Source organism: Cyprinus carpio, chromosome A14 (assembly GCF_018340385.1).
Source record: "Cyprinus carpio isolate SPL01 chromosome A14, ASM1834038v1, whole genome shotgun sequence".
NCBI classification, from domain to species: Eukaryota; Metazoa; Chordata; class Actinopteri; order Cypriniformes; family Cyprinidae; genus Cyprinus; species Cyprinus carpio.
The window spans coordinates 22,421,316-22,436,077 of NC_056585.1; the positions used below are offsets into that span (position 1 = coordinate 22,421,316).

Below are 14,762 nucleotides of genomic sequence, written 5' to 3' on the forward strand. Positions count from 1 at the left end.
ACTGTTTGCTGCAAAACATTAGTCCCCGGCCCTTTGCAGGGTGCCTGACAAATAAGGTGCTGTTATTGGCCCTTCTCAGGGCTTGGGGGTTAATGATTAGTGCTGTTGGGGGTTAAAGCCCAGAGATAGGGGCCTTTTTTTTCCTGTGCCTCAACAGATGCCAGGGCCTTTAATGTGGTTGTCAGGCTGGAGTGGGCCTTCCTGTGCCTCGGGCTTCTTCCATTGCAGGCAGCTTGCATCTAGGGCTCAGCCACGCACACACAGGGCATCGCGCGGTGAACAGCCAGGGGCTTCCTCGCTGGCACACTGTGGGCTTGGAGTGCTTCACAGCCAGGCAGCCCTCTCCTCCCACACACACTGCATCCACACTACTGATCACACAATATTCTTTTCTACACCTCCTGCTACATCTCCACACACTCAACACCCTGTTCCCCTGCCAACCCTGCTCTTTCCCCAGACACCACCTTTTATGGGCTACTCCTTGGGCAAAAAGTCTAAAAATGCTCCTCTTTACAGTTTACCCTTTTATTTTCTTCACTCCCCCTCTGTGGGCTGCTTAAAAGTGTTTACTTCTGCAACCCCAAATGTCCCTAAAGCTTCATGCTGTCCATTAGAAACGCTAATTTAGGTTTATTTAGTTGTATTTGTTTCTATCAGTACGTTACAAAAGTTCTTTCTATTTTCATACACATTATATGGTCAATTAATTGTAATTATATTAATCATAAATTGTTTTTGCATATGAATATATTTCTTTTAAAATTAATAAAATATATATTCCTTAGATGCAAAAGTTGTTTTCTTGCATCATTACTCCAGTCTTCAGTGTCACATGAGAAATCAGAAAATCATTCTAATATGCTGATTTGTTGCTCAAAAAAGCATTTCTCTATTATTAATACCAGTGCTGAAAAACTGGATTTTTTTTTTTTTGTGAAAAACTGTGATACATTTTTTAAGGAATTCTTTTGATGAATAGGAAAAGTTGGAAAACAACAGAATTTATTTGAAATAGGAAAATATTTTGTAAAATTATAATTGCTCACTATTGATGCGTCCCCAAGGATTTAAAAGTATTACTTTCTTAATTAAATAAACAAACAAACTATGCTCCAAACTTTGAATGGTAGCCTATATATAATAATTTGAATGAATGAAGGAATGAATGAATAAAACAAACAATTGAATAAATAAATAAATAAATATTTAAATGTAATCATCTTTTATTACATGTTTACCTTTTTCTGGCTCCCTGGTTCTTAGTTAAAAAATATATGTTGGCACAACTGTGCTTTTATGTTTTTATGTTTTATGTTCACTGTGTGTGACATTTTTGTATCATAAACTTGTTTTATTTTTTTCTTCTGAAATAGAAATGGCTTCTCCCATACTTTTGACCTTTCTTTAATTCATTTTAAATGATCTAGTAGGTATGACTACTGAAAAATAAAATCACAAATCCATTCCATGTGTAGCTCCTCCTTTTCCTCACGAGCTTCCTCAGAAGCCGCGACGCGGTGTTTGAAATAGTCACAACACAAAACATCAACTTTCCATAAGTATTTAATGTCAACTAACCATGGTATGGATGAATAACGTGGTGTCAATGCCACTCCTTTCATGTGCCATGTAATCGAGTGTCAGAGAGTGAAGGCAGCTGTGTGTGCTTGTTTGTATACAGATGCATGGAGCTCATAATGATAATTACCCTGCAGCTGCACTCCAGGGCCCTGGGCTGCAGTTTCTCACGCGCCACCATTGTGTCTGTGCGCAGAGCAAGAATGTGGGAAAGTGAAGTAATTAAAGTATTCTGTAACCCAATTACCAAACTGCCCCCCAGCACCATCAGCAGGCCAGGATTACACACTCAGAGAGGCACGCTTCACCCAGCCTGCTGCTGCCCTCAGTGTTTAAAGACTAGTTTAGTTAGGGGGTGTTTAACAACTAACTTGTCAAGTAAAGACAGTGTTTGACAGCCATTCTGCTTTGGCTAGAGGGTTTCAGGAGGAAGGATTGCTGGAAGAGATCAGCGGGACTCACTGAGTGGGCAGAGAAAAATAGGTAAGCCTCTCTTTTCCGCTGAGTAGAGCTATTCATTAGGACTCTGATTTATACATCCTTCTGCTTTAATCTGCAGCCAGGCCAGTGAAGATGGATGGGTGACAGTCCCATTGGTCACAGCGATTCAGCACTCAGTCACCACGGAGACAAGCAGTGAAACCAGGATTGCTGAAAGCCAAATGATTTGTGCTGTGAAAAAAATTTATATTTTAGATAATTTTCTTAAACATAATTTAATTTATCATGTAAAGTAATGGAGCTTAAGCACATTAAATAAATGCTCACCATCAAAATGGTGATGTGATAAGTTATTTAAGCTAAATTTGCAACCCTGTTTTTTAATTGAAAATTTAAAAATGTTATGCTAATTTAGTGTTTATATCTATTTAACATTTTACAGGCTATATTTAGTAAATTAATTAATGAATTAATTTTTAAGCTTTTATTTGACTGGAAAATAAATAACTCAGGTTTTTAAACTTTATTTACCCTTTGTATTGGTATATGTTGCAAAATTTCAAATCTCATTTAAAATGAATGAAAAAATAATAATAAATAAATAAAACAATTCATTTAAAATCAACTTTGACATCCTAAAGTAATAAACAACATTTTCTTATGTTAAACTCCTTTCACTGACCATCAGTTCAAAAAGAAAAAAAGTGACACGTTTTTAAGCCTTTCAGGGCTTTGTTTTGAATGCCTTCTTTTTTTTTTTTTTTTTTTTTTACAGAAAAGGAAATAATTCTATCTGACCTATCTCTTCTATCCAGATTCAAAAAATGAGATCTTGTCTACTTCCCTCTGAATAAATAAGCAATGCATGTACTGGTTTTTAGTATCTCTTTGTTGAGTTGCTCTATCTGTGCCCGTTTACTGGGCAGTGTGTTTGAAAAGAGTGAACAATGACAGTCCACAATGAAAGTGCTCAATTAACTGTATAACCCAGCCATCAATTAAGACATCAATTACCAGGTTGATTGATGGGGTTAAATGATGCGATTCATTTTCTCCATCCAGCAGAAAAACACTGGAAGTCGCAGTATGTGAAAATGAGCTGATGAATGTTATATCCAGTCCACCTTGCACCTAATGCAAATACATATATTTTTTAAACTCTTCCTTTTAACTGCATTTAAAATAAATAAATAAAATTAGACATATTTTTAATTGTGAAAAACTGTATAACCTATAAAGTGTAAATTACATTCTTGAACACATTTTACATATGTACGTTGTATCATTCCATTTTAGAAAAAAAATTTTTCACATTTGATCACATGTGAAATAATAGAGTCATGAGGCTATATAAAGTTGTATTTTTTTTGTATAAATTGTTAAGATGATATTGTATTTTTTCGTAAGTGCTGGCCCTAATTAGTAGATCAACATAATTGGTGCTCAATTTCCATTCCCAGGTCGAATTGGGTTGGGATGTAGGCCTGCCTGTTGGAAGATGTGCAAGTATGTGCAAGATTTAAACTTGGAGCAGCTCATAGTAAAATCCAAGTTCACTCTTAAAAAAAAAAACTTAGAACATGAAAGGTTCTTTGGGGGGAACCATGGTTCTTCTATGGTATTGCTGTGACAACTCTCTTTTGGAACCTCTATTTTTAAGAATCTTTTTGCCATTGATGGTTCCCATTGAGAACCCTGGCAGCAATGCCATTGAAAAAACCAACATTTTTTTTGGTTCTTCAAAGAAACATTTCAATAAACAGTTTTTCTTAAAAAGAACTTTTTTTCTTTAGTGTGAAAAACATTTTGAAATAATCTAAATAGCTGTTTCCACTATAAAGCACCTTTTGTAGAATGGAAAGGTTCAGTCTTAAAAATAAATAAAGGTTGTTTATTGTGACATTGATTCCATGAAGACAGAAACATTTAATATCCATGGAAATTTTTCCATTGCACAAAAGGTTCTTTATAGTTTGAAAAATATTTTTAGATTATTAAAATGTTGTAGAAAATGGTTATTTTAAGACAGGTGGAAGGTTGTTTCCTTTAATGTTAAAAGTTCGTCATGCAACCAGAGATGCCGATAAAGAACCTTTAATTTTAAAGAGTATGTTGTTGTTTTTTTTTTGGATCGAAGAAGTTTGAAATTTTGAATTATTTTCTGAACATAATCAGGGGCTCAGGTTTCCTTTATCAGTCACTGTGTTTTTAGCAGGAAAGAGGTTGCAAGGGGCTCTCAACACCCATCAGTGTCAGTGGGGGAAAATCACATCCATCAAAATAAAGGGCAGCATTGCATGTGGGTTCAAGTAACATGTTAGAGAAGGGTAGAGCAATGCTGGTCACTGGTAAGAGAGAGAGAGTAACACTGACCCTGAGAAGTCTTTAGGTGAGCTGTTGTCCTGGAGGTCTGTCCTCTCTCTCACTGTGGGGTGGGGGGGGTGCATTGCATCCGGACAATGTGCTCCCTCAATAGGGTCACTTTACCTTCACGACATGGTCCCAGGAGAGTGAACATGTTGCATGCTATAAGAATTCCCCCTTACCATGATTTATTTTTTATTACACACACTATTTGTTTGATTATAAAGCAGTTCACATGTCTGCCTATGGAGAGAAGAACATATGCACTTGTTTGGGGAAGTCGTGGTCTAGCTGGTTAGAGAGTTTGACTTCTAACCCTAAGGTTGTGGGTTCGAGTCCTTGGGCTGGCAATACCACGACTGAGGTGCCCTTGAGCAAGGCACCGAACCCTAACTGCTCCCCGGGCGCAGCAGGCATAAATGGGCTGCCCCCACTGCTCCGTGTGTGTGTGCTTGTGTGTGTGTGGGTGTGTGTTGTGTGTGTGTGTGTGTGTGTGTGTGTGGTGTGTGTGTGTGTGTGTGTGTTTCTCTGCTGCGTGTGTGCACTTTGGATGTGTTAATGCAGAGCACGAATTCTGAGTAGGGTCACCATACTTGGCTGTATGTCATGTCACTTTCAATTTCACTTTTTAATTTGAACAAAGGTACTTTGTACTATTTTGTGCTGATGGTTAATTGTCATTCAAATAATTTCAGTAAACGATTTAAATCTATATTTCTTGTACATAAATATTGTAATATAATAATAAAAAATAATAATAAACCAGACACAAATGATTTACTTCAATACTATGAAAATGAATAATATAATATATATAATATAATTATATATAATAATATATATAATATAATATAATATAATATAATAATTAAAACTGAATTATTGTGGTTTATCTCAAATACAGTAACTGTGATTAGTTCAAATAAACACAATCAGATAATTATTCAAATAGTGGCATTAATTTATTTGGCATTTATGTTCAGTAGAAAAAAACAATTGTCTCAGCTTCATGTTTGTATATTAGATACAAATATTAATGTTTAAGCATAAAACTATATGAAACTATGAATACAAATGTTTTGTAATTAATAAAATATAAGAAAAGTATGTAAAATAAATATATAAAATATAAAATAAGTACATGAATAATCAAATTAATAAATACATTTGTAAATTAAAAGACAATCAATAAACAAATTAAATTCCAATAATACACACACTTCATGGAAATCTACAACTGAATCCAATGAATATGCATTCAGATTGAAAAAAACAAATATACATTTACATTTAAAGAAATACATTTAAAAATCTGGATGGATGACATGCCTAATGTTAAGATCATGTAGCCTTCAATATAGCAGAAAAAATGAGGTAGGTCCATGCAAGTAAAAAAGTTTTCAAGTGTTGATTTAGTTTTCTGGTTTTTATGTATGAGAAAAAGGACTTGTCATTTTAGACTGATACCAGCGTCATTATTGATTTCAGAAATGCATTTGTGCTGAGGCACTGTTGATCATCTTTGTGCATACGGAATCTATCATGATAAGCAGGCTCTTGCCTTACACCACCTGCTGATATTTAGATAAGATTAAATTTGAGTGGGGGTGGGAGATAGTTTGGGCAGGTGGGGGGGGGTGCTCCTGCCAGGGCAGAAAGAACAACATCTTGTCTGCTTGAGCATGAGTGCAAAGGGTCACGAGGTCCTGTTTACCTGTGGCAGGTATTTCCTCTATGGGCTGATAAGAGCCGACCAGGGGAAGTGCTCCGTCACAGGTGAGTGGAGAGAGAGCTGGGGAAGCCAGATCTGCTGCTTAGAAGCGCAGACTCTGACACACAAACTCGTTGTGTAACCATGCCTGGGGCACAAAGCAAACCTATATACACATGAGTAGATCTGCTAAAACGCTGGGGGTTGTCTTATCAACCCAAGATGCTGGGTTGAGACCGCTAGGTAGGACATTTGGTTGTTTTTAACCCAAGTTTGGGTTGAAAATTGGTCTTGATCATAACCCAGCGGCGCTGGGTTGTGAACGCGGACGTGAAAGAGAGCACGCACGTCACGTTAAAATCGTACGTCTCCAGTGCGAGAAGCCGTTATTTTCTCAGCGTGAAAGAAGCGAGAAGCGAGAAGCGAGTGAAAGACATTATGGTAAGTAAAGATTCAAAATGTAAAATTATCGTTTATTGTTTACCCGGTTTTATGAAAGGCGGAAGGTTTTTTATGAAAGGCGGAACAAAAGAGTTTAACGTTATATAGAAACATACGCGACTCGCGGTTTTCGCCTCAGAAACGGAGGTCTTAACGGCCTCCTTTAACGTTACTGAACGGAACACGTACTTTTAATATAACGTCCGTGAGTGTCTTATGTCATATTTACATATTATTTTACAATATCTGTACTTTTTGAGGGTGTTAATAGACGGTTATGGTTACGGTTACACTCATGTTAATTTATCTTCATATTTTTCGCGGTTTAAAAACTGAATGTACGTTAGTTTCCTAAAGGAAACCGCGTTATGTAATAAAGACTAGCATGATGATTTTGAGGCTGTTGAAGTGGTAATTGTTTAAAAGTATGTTTTTACATGTAATATTTTAGACTGTTGAGCTCGTGTCTTCATTGTCCCCGCACTGAGAGTTAAAAACACCTGCTTTTGTGAGGAGTCACAGACTGTGTGAGGAGGAGGCGGTGTTTCTCCGCTTCTTCTGAGGAGAGGGAGAGGACGGGTTTAAGGCAAGTGAACTTCAGAATTATGTTATCCCTTTTTTTTTACTAAGACTAAAATAATGTTTGTTTTTGTAGATGTGGAAAGCCAGACACATAGGAGAGCATCATTCTTTTGAGATTTATGTAAGTTATTTTTAGCAAAATTAATGTTTCTGTTGTCTCCTGTCTCTTTACTTCACATTTTGATGCAACAGCAGTATGATTACATGTTCATATTCTATTGAAACCAGTGATGTCCCTTTTTTTCTTTGCAGAACTCAAGCTAACTTTGGAGTTAAGGACACAGAAGCCTGCTTGTGTGAGGAGGAGGAGGCAGTGTTCTCAGCTTCTTCTGAAGAGAGGGAAAGACGGGTTTAAGGCAAGTGAACTTCATAATTTCATATATCAGTTATCAGTTGTTTTATTTTACTAAGAGTAAAATAATGTTTGGTTTTTTGTTTTTGTTGTTGGAAAGCAAGAGACATAGAGTGTTTCTGTTTAGATTTTGTAAGTTATTTTTAGAGGAAATAAATGAAGCATCATCCTGTCTTCTTTACTTCAGCATTTGTGATGCAACACAACAGTGTGATATGTGCTCATTTCATTGTCTCCTGTCTCTTTTTCACATTTTGATGCAACAACAGTGTGATTAGTGCGCTCAGTTTAAAAACCATCGATTGTCTGTTTTTCATTGCAGAACTCAAACCAACTTTGGAGTTGTCCTGATTTGGAGAGTCATCATTCTTGTCTTCCCTCTTAAGGGAATAGTTTCACACAAAAAATATTTAGTTGCCCCTCATCATTCCAAACCTATACTGACGACTTTTGTCCGGGAGCGGGCCTGTCTTTGAGAATACAAATGAATATATTTTGAATTTTCTCAGATTTTTTGTTAATCCATTGAGAGTCTAGATAGTCAGTATTTTCAAGCCTCATAAATACAGTTATTGTAGAAGTAATTGGTAAGACAGGTTAAATGAAGTTAATTATTTTATTTACACAATTTAGTTATATGATTTTCCCTTAATAAAAGTTGAAAAGTGATGTGTTTAAAAAAAGAAAAAAAATGATTTAACTCAAACAGTTGACGTTTTAAGTTATTATTATTTGATTTGTGATTGACCAATGAACGAGCTCCGTCATCACGCGCTGTGTGTGTGTGTGGTTGGACGCGCCTGCGTAACGAGAAGAGAGCTGAGCATAGAGGAGAGAAGACGCGAGTCGATCTCTGCGATCAAAACTAGAAGTATATAGTTGAAGAAAGGTAGAAAACCGTTAATTTGATTAATTTCATACCGTGCGGCGTATGGAGAAGCCGAGTGAATGTTGTTGAGTCACATTTCACTCCAGGCTTATAGTGAATCGCGTGGGTATTCATCGTTCACCAACGCTATTGCTGGCCGACGCGTGCCTGTGAGACGTGCTTGGGTGAAAGTAAAAGATGCTAAATATAGAGGTAAATGATTAATATGGGATTAAAAGTTCTTGTGAAAAATTAATATTGCTATGTTATATCATTTAATTGTACTATTTCACTCTAAATGAGTATAAGTGTGGTCATAGTGAACCGCGTGGTTATTCCTCCATTTCAGTTCACCGGCGCCATTATTGGTCACATGCGCCTGTGTGAGGAAGACAGATAGGATTGTTCTAGAGGTAAATTAGTGTGATATATAATGTCTTGATGACACATATTTGTGTGTTTAATTGTTTATTTTGATTATTTCAATCTTTGATGTGAAATTATTTCTGAAATCACTAAATGAATGCTCTGGTCTGTGATCAGGCCAGGTAGAGGTTAGAGGTTCCTTTTCTTTTTTTTTTTTCTTCTCTATTTGTATTTTTATTTTTTTCCTTGGTTCTGGATTGTGATCTTCTGCGATATCCTGTGAAATTCACGTTTGATGGCGAGCCACCCGAATCTGCTACAGAGAGGAAAAGACTACAATTCATAAAGAAGAGGACAATATCCTTTCTTTCATTCTCCAGTCTTGCTTTAAGCAAGACAATTCCTATTAGAGACTATTGAATACTTTTTTTTTTTTTTTTTGAGATTGACAAATACAGGGATTGACAGGAAATTGATCCGTGCTTTGAAGAGCATTGAACACTCTTGGTGTATGGTTACCCGTAGCCATAAGTTGATTGAAATTGATATGTGATATTTTGAGAAAAGTGTTTTAAAAGAGAAAAAAGACACCACTCCTTTATTGAGTATTTTTGTTTTATTTTTATTTTATTTCTTTTTGTCATTTCATTTACCAGTCTGTACATTACTTTTCTGTTTCCTGGGGTAAAAAAAAAAAAAAAAGAAAAGAGTGCACTCTCAAGAGGGGATTTTCATGCTTGAGATTTGTATCATTGCCTGATATTGTATTTAACCTGATTATAATTCTCACTGAAAATCTAATTACATACCAGTTTGCGTCTAACTTGTGTTGTCTGTTGTTTCTCACTACAACCTGCTACCTCCTTTACGACTCTTAAAATCTTCTGATAAATCTATTTGCACCAACAGCAATTCATTTAATTAATTAATTGTTAAATTCTTTAAACACCTGTTACATAAACTTTGGCGAGCCAGCCAGGAGGTGGCGCTGTTGCTGAGAACTAACAGCTGCACATTAAACAGGAACATTTTAGGTCTTTTTTTTTTTTTTTGCTCTCAAACAAGCACCTATAATGGAGATTATTGAAGCTGAGGGGATTATTATCCCAAACTCCGTAATAATCAGTGGTTTAACTGACACTGAGAGTGATGAAGAATTGTTTGATGCTCTGAAACGTTATGGGTCGTTTGCTAAAACCGTGCGCATCGACGACAAAGAATCCGAGTTCTACCAAAACGTGATCATTGAGTACAACAGTAATCAAGCATTGCAAACACTTGAACAAAAATTGCCGTATACTCACCAGCTGTCAAGCGAACCCAGTGTTAAGTACCATGTGAGAGCGTTAGCCAGTGTGTTTACACAGCAACTGGGTAGTAGCATAACAAAATCCTACCTGGACCGATTAAGAGAAATAGCAAAACTGAGCGGAAACAACTTTGAGTCTATACTGAGTGAAATGCTGTCGCAAGTGAGTGCTGACCTCCCACCAGAGCCTGCTGTTTCTGGTAGTACTGGTGAAAATACCTGTGAGAAACCGTATTGGGCATCTCCGGATGGGAATTTCGATCCAATTCGTAATCCGCCAAGTCAGATAGATGACGTACCGTCCCAACCTACTCCTATCAATTTGATTGAGCCGACCCTTCGCACATCTTCCAAAATTCTCAACCCGCCTGAGGTCCAAAGACTAGTAGTTGAACATGTTGTGCGGAGCAGTGAAGTGGGTTGCTCAAGGACAGATACAGCCCAGGCTTAGAGTGTTTTCAGGAAAATGCCCCAGGCCTGGAAACGAGGTAGATTACGACATTTGGCGTTCTAGTGTTGAATTCATTTTAAAAAGATCCCTCTTTGTCCGATTTGCATGCGTCTATAGGCGAATACTAGACAGTCTTTTGCCACCTGCGGCGGATGTTATAAAGCATTTGAATCCCGAATCTCCTCCTTCTGCTTACCTCCAGCTGTTGGACTCCGCTTTTGGGGCTGTGGAGGACGGGGACGAATTGTTAGCGAAATTCATGAACACGTTGCAGGATGCAGGTGAAAGGCCATCTACTTATCTGTACAGGTTACAGTCAGCTTTAAGTGCAACTGTCAAAAGAGATGGTATTTGTCCCAGCAGAGGCAGATAGGCATCTCCTAAAGCAGTTTTGCAGGGGCTGCTGGGACAATGACTTAATTGCAGAACTACGACTAGAGCAAAAGCGAAACAACCCTCCTTCCTTTGCACAGCTTCTCCTTATGCTTCGTACAGAGGAGGATAGACATACTGCGAAAGCAACTCGAATGAAGCAACACCTTGGGTCTTCTAAGCAGAGAGCGTTTATGCACTCTCAGAAAGCGTGGATTTCTGCTGAGTTAGAACAAGATGAAGCTCCTAGTGTGAGTCCTCTTGAAACTGAAACGCGCGAGTTAAAGAAGCAGATTGTCAAGTTGCAGAGTCAGTTAGCTAATCTTGCAGTCCGACCAAAACATCCAAAGAGAGCTCCGTCGCAAGAGGTAGTTAAAAGGCCTGCACCACCTGACCAAAGGAAGTCAGGGGCTGCTGCGAGTGTAGTTCCGGTCAATAAGAAGCCAACTGATAGACCTAGACCGTGGTACTGTTTTCACATGTGGTGAGGATGGCCACATTGCATCTACCTGTAGTTCTGAGCCAAACCCGGAGCTTGTCGCTACTAAACGTAGGCTGTTAAGGGAGAAACAGTTACAGTGGGAGTCACAGAATTCCTCTACTAGCTCAGATTTAAACTAGAGGCTGTTCCTGTCGCGGGACATACAGGAACTGAGCTTAAATCGAGTGGTCCCATTGTAAATCGTGTCTTCAAGAAATGCCAAACTCCTAGGAAGCAGAGTGCAAATCTACCTAAGGGCTTAGTCGGTGCTAGATGTATTGCTGAAGTCAGCATAGCTGGTAAGAAATGTCATTGTTTACTAGACACTGGATCACAGGTCACAACTGTGCCTAAGTCTTTTTACGAACAACACCTCTCAGAGTACCCGATTAACCCTCTTGGCGATATATTGGAGGTGGAAGGCGCAAATGGTTTTTTCTGTCCCGTACGAAGGTTACATAAAGGTAGACATAACTTTCCCTGAAGAGTTTTTTTGGGTGCGACTATTGAAGTGGCCACAGTAGCTTTAGTAGTTCCAGATGTAAAGTCTCACACTCAGCCTTTGGTCTTAATTGGTACAAACACTCTCGATATCCTTTATGAGCAGCAGTTACTTGCAGAATCCCCACCGCACCAGCCATCTCTATTTGGGTATAGAGTGTTTTGAAAAAAACCCTTGAAAACAAGGCGAAAGCAGAACACGAGTGGTGTTCTGGGTCATGTGAGATTAAGAGGCAATGTACCGGAGGTCATGCCCGCTGGTCAAACTGTCGTAGTGAAAGGCTCTGTTGCGGTACCTGTTTGGATAGATAAGTGTGTAGTGGTAGAACACCCGTCTGATTCCTCCTTACCTGGTGGTGTGTTTGTGAAGCGCTGTTTACTTACCATTTCTAGTAGTCAGTCTGTCTGGTTACCTGTGGTACTAAAAAATGAAACGGAGCACGATATAGCCATTCCCCCAAAATGCATAATAGCAGAACTGCATGTGGTTGAATCCGTGCTTCCCCAGCCGAGTGTTTCGCCTGTTAGTGAGCGTTTACCTACTCAGGAGTCCAATTTCGCCTTGAATTTTGGTGAGTCCCCACTGCCACCAGAATGGCGGGAACGCATTTCAGCAAAACTCAGAGAAATGCCTGACGTTTTCAGCCAACACGATTTAGATTTTGGGCATACTCAAAAGGTGAAACATCGTATACATCTGCACGATGAAACTCCCTTTAAACATAGGGCGCGGCCGATCCATCCACAAGATCTGGAAGCCGTCCGCAGACATCTGCGTGACCTTTCTCGCAAGCAATGTTATTCGCGAGTCTGAATCCCCTTTTTCTTCACCTATTGTAGTGGTGCGAAAGAAAAATGGAGAGGTACGTTTGTGCATCGACTACAGGAAGTTAAATCTCCAGACCGTGAAAGACGCCTATGCATTACCCAATCTCGAGGAGACGTTTTCCGCCTTAACTGGGTCAAAATGGTTTTCTGTACTTGATCTGAAATCTGGGTATTATCAGATAGAGGTGGAAGAAGCAGACAAACCTAAAACCGCCTTTGTCTGTCCCCTGGGGTTTTGGGAGTTTAACCGAATGCCTCAGGGGGTCACTAACGCCCCAAGTACTTTTCAGAGATTGATGGAGAAGTGTATGGAGGATATCAATCTCAGAGAAGTACTTGTCTTCCTAGACGATCTGATCATATTTTCTGAAACTTTGGAAGAGCATGAAAGACGGCTGTTAAAAGTTCTTTCTCGGCTCAGAGTATGGGCTAAAACTTGCCCTTGAAAAGTGCAAATTTTTTCAGACGTCCGTTCGTTATTTAGGGCACATAGTATCAGAGCGTGGAGTAGAGACCGATCCAGAGAAAGTGCAAACCTTAAAAACCTGGCCGAGTCCCACAAACCTTAGGGAGTTAAGGTCGTTTTTGGGCTTTTCGGGGTATTACCGCCGATTTATTAAGGATTACTCTAGGGTCGTGAAACCACTCACCGACTTGACTGTAGGGTATCCGCCGACTAGGAAAAGTGGTAAACAGAGTGAGAGTAAGGGTCCATACCATAACCCAAAAGAGTCGTTCGGAGACCGTTGGACACCACTTTGTGAGGAAGCGTTTCGGTCTGTTATTGAGAAGCTAACTACTGCGCCTGTGTTGGGCTTTGCTAACCCTAAAAACTTACCTACTTCCTACATACAGATGCCAGCACCAAGGGTTTAGGAGCAGCCCTGTATCAGGAACAGGAAGGGAGGATGCGAGTTATTGCATATGCAAGTAGAGGGTTGTCCCGCAGTGAGTCCAATTACCCTGCGCACAAGCTTGAGTTTCTTGCCCTTAAATGGGCAGTAACTGAAAAGTTTAGAGACTATTTGTATGGTAGCCAGTTTTTACCGTCATTACAGACAGCAACCCTCTAACTTATGTTTTAACCACGGCGAGACTAGATGCGACTAGCTACCGGTGGCTTGCTGCCCTTTCCACTTTTTCATTTAAATTACAGTACAGAGCAGGCAAGCTAAATGCTGATGCTGATGGTTTATCAAGGCGACCGCAGGAACAGTTGCCTGAAAATCCGGTATCTCAGAAAGAGTATGAACGAATTCAGCAGTTTATGCAGAATCATCTCACGGAAGCTGCAGATTCTTGTGACACCGCAACTGACGTAGTTCAGGCTATATGTGAGAAGCATCTGGTCAGACAGCCAACAGACGTTGGGTGTGGTGCTGCGTTTGTTGAATCTCTTGCACTTTACCCTGATGCTGTACCTGATAGTTACGAACAAGAAGGTGATTTTGAGGGGTTACCTGTTGTATCTTACCTGTCAGGGAACCTCTGTGATGAGCAAAGGGCAGATCCAGTCATTCGGGAAGTAGTATCTTTCTTAGAGTCTGGGGAGAAGCCTCCACCAACAGTCAGGAAGGAGCTCCCAGATCTTCCTTTCTTTCTAAGAGAGTGGAACCGTCTTGAGTTAAAAGGTGGGGTGCTTTACCGGAAACGACAGGTAGAGGAATTCATTACTTACCAACTCGTGCTACCTGAGAAACTGAGGCCCTCTGTATTGACCAGTTTGCATGACAGTATGGGTCATATGGGGGTGGAGAGAACTCTAGATTTGGTAAGGTCTCGGTTCTATTGGCCGAAGATGGCTGCGGAGGTAGAACAAAAGATCAGGACATGCGGTCGTTGTGTGAGGAGGAAATCATTGCCTCAAAAAGCTGCACCGTTAGTTAATATCCAAGCCACAAGACCTTTAGAGTTAGTCTGTATGGTTTTTCTCTCATTAGAGCCAGACAAAAGTAACACAAGAGACATTTTGGTAATCACTGACTTCTTTACCAAATATGCTGTGGCCGTCCCCACACCCAACCAAAAGGCAAGAACAGTAGCAAAATGTCTTTGGGAGAATTTTGTTGTGCACTATGGGTTTCCCCGAGCGTCTGCATAGCGACCAGGGCCCA

The 14,762-nt window shown here is 39.4% G+C and overlaps 1 long non-coding RNA gene across 1 annotated transcript in view; it reads left to right on the forward strand.

The window, feature by feature from the left end:
* Positions 1-2,460, forward strand: part of LOC122147471 — a 49,853-nt gene extending 47,393 nt beyond the window's left edge. The window contains exons 6-7 of the long non-coding RNA XR_006161645.1: positions 1,998-2,064; positions 2,141-2,460. This is a non-coding gene — a long non-coding RNA (uncharacterized LOC122147471). The remainder of the gene's footprint in view (positions 1-1,997; positions 2,065-2,140) is intronic.
* The last annotated feature ends 12,302 nt before the right edge of the window (positions 2,461-14,762 follow it).